This window comes from Stegodyphus dumicola, chromosome 7, assembly GCF_044657685.1.
Source record: "Stegodyphus dumicola isolate Sdum_Otavi_A_Nest chromosome 7, ASM4465768v1".
NCBI classification, from domain to species: domain Eukaryota; kingdom Metazoa; phylum Arthropoda; class Arachnida; order Araneae; family Eresidae; genus Stegodyphus; species Stegodyphus dumicola.
In genome coordinates this window covers 205825645-205828409 of record NC_140774.1, presented here as the reverse complement: position 1 = coordinate 205828409, position 2765 = coordinate 205825645, and the positions used below count along the sequence as shown (strand labels likewise).

The window sequence follows — 2765 nt, the reverse complement described above, 5'->3', positions numbered from 1 at the left end:
ACGAACCCTGGTTGTAAATTTTATGTTTAAGGTGAGCATATCTGTGTTGGTCCTAGGAAGTAACTGCTGTAAGTTTTGTAATTCTGTTAGAAACTACACAAGAAGTGAAAATTTTTATGGGAAATATAATTGTTATATTGTATATTTTTCAATATTTACTTTCTTCATTTGTTTTCCAGATTGGTTCTTCAATAATTTGAGGCATCTCTTATAATGGCATCACCTACTCCTTCTGTCCTAGATTCCTCATTATTTGGATCTCGTCAGTTAGAGTCCTTTGGAGACCGAGCACAACCGGAAAACGTAGGCACTGAGGGCAGTCTTTGCCCCGAAACATATACAGCTCAAAAAGTTTTACCTTGTTTACGCACTTTCTGCGAAACTTGTCGTGAAAAACTAACAGAAAACCACGATAAAATCCATTGTCCCAAGTATGAACAGGATCGTGCTCTTTTATCTCAAGGTAACGCCATCAGCAATGTGTTTGAAACCTCTGCCTTAGAAGTTTCTCATCCTTGCACTGGTTGCAAGGCAAAAGATACTCACGCTGTTGCTCTTTGCTTTGATTGTGACAATTATTTGTGCCGAAATTGTGTCATGGCTCATCAATTTATGAATTATTTTGAAGGTCATCATATTTTCAATCATAATGAGAAGTTCGACAAAGATGACTTTAAAACAGATAAAGTGAAACGTTGTCCTCGACACATGATGGAAACGCTCAGATCCTTTTGTAAAGCATGTAATACACCAATTTGCAAAGAATGCATGAAGAATGATCATCCAAAAGGTCTCCATGATTACAAATCTCAAGAAATACTTGAGGATTTGCTTGAAAGGAGCAAAACCAAAACGAATGATTTAAGAAGTGCTGCCAAATCTGTAGAAGATTTTTCATCACGTCTGCAAATGCAGTATCATAAAGCACAAACAAAAATCGATGAAACTTTTAATTTTTATTGTTCTGTATTGGAAGAACGTAAAGAAGAACTGAAGAAAGAGCTTGACGATCTGTATAATACTAAGATGGTTTCTTTAACTTTAATGGGCAATAAAGTCCAAGAAATGATAGAAAGGGCTCAACAAACGCTTCTGTTTGTTGATCGCATTAAGAAGAGATTCTACAGCAATTCAGAAATTTTAATGTTTAAACAGCTTCTTGACTCTAAATTACAGAGTATTATTTCGTATAATCCTGAAGTCAATATGCAATCTTTAGATATTGAGTTCCTGTCCAATCACCAGGCCATCCAAGTTGGTGTTCGGAACACGTTTGGATATATTCGCCATAATTCTGAAGATGTTCCAACTACTAAGGCACAAACAATTGCAAGGCCAAATGGTGTGGTTAATTCTGATCGTACCTATCAAAATGCGCATGCCTATGAGTCAAACATCATATCTAAAAGTTCTGCAAATAGCCTTGGTTCTGCAAATAGCCTTGGAGCATTTTCTACAAGTTTGGGTGGTATGAAATGGTCCAGTGAAATGGTGCAGTCTGAAATGATCCAGTCCCCATATGAAAACTGGTCCAGTGGAACAGCTGACTTATTTCATCTGACTAGTGAACCAGCTGTTGATTTTTCACCCAAATTCATTTCTCCCAGCATGTATCCCATAAGATCTCAAATTAAAAGGCAAAAAATGATTTATCATTGTAAGTTTGGAGACTTTGGTGTTATGGAAGGACAATTTACTGAGCCTAGTGGTGTAGCAGTTAATGTCCAAAATGATATCCTAGTAGCAGATACAAATAATCACAGAATACAAGTTTTTGATAAAGTAGGAAGATTTCAATTTCAATTTGGAGAATGGGGGAAAAGAGATGGACAGTTGTTATATCCCAATAGAGTTTCTATTGAGAAAACATCTGGAGACATTATTGTAACAGAGAGAAGCCCTACTCATCAAATTCAAATATATAATCAATATGGACAGTTTGTTAGAAAATTTGGGGATAATATTCTTCAGCATCCTCGAGGAGTGGCTGTTGACATTAATGGTCGAATTATTGTCATTGAGTGTAAGGTCATGAGAGTGATAATCTTTGACCAACTTGGTAATATCTTGCAGAAATTTGGTTGCTCTAAACATATAGAGTTTCCAAATGGAGTTGTAGTGAATGATAAGGAAGAAATATTTATTAGTGATAACCGAACACACTGTGTGAAGGTATTTAGCTATGATGGAGCATTTCTTCGTCAGATAGGAGGTGAGGGTCTTACTAACTATCCCATTGGTGTCTGTATTAATCAGAATGGTGAAATTTTAGTAGCTGACAATCACAACAACTTCAACATTACAATATTTACACAAGATGGACAATTAGTGAATGCTTTTGAAAGTAAAGTTAAGCATGCCCAGTGCTTTGATGTTGCTTTAATGGATGACGGCTCAGTTGTCCTTGCTAGCAAGGATTACCACTTGTACATCTATCGTTATATGTAGATTCCATGTTTAGGAATTTAAACTATGTGGAAATCATCTTTAATGAAGTTGTTGTATTTGAAATATTATACTCAGTTATTGCCTTTTCGGGCAGCTGTTGCAAATGAAATGGGAAAGTAAATATGTGAAAGAAAGTTATTGGAAGAAACATATGTGGTAACCTGTATTTGCAAATTGTTGGTGTTATCTGTAAATTTAGTTTGCAGAATAAAATGTGAAGATGTCCAACAGTTTTTATGTGCACACTTGAATACAGCGGTCACTTGTTAATGAAGAGGCACTTAATACTCTAAGTACTTTTCTAGAAGTGTCCTCTT

The 2765-nt window shown here is 35.7% G+C and overlaps 1 pseudogene; it reads left to right on the top strand.

Annotated features, from left to right (window-relative positions):
- Positions 1-213: 213 nt before the first annotated feature.
- LOC146996613 (protein brain tumor pseudogene) lies at positions 214-2469 on the top strand (annotated as a pseudogene).
- Positions 2470-2765: the final 296 nt, after the last annotated feature.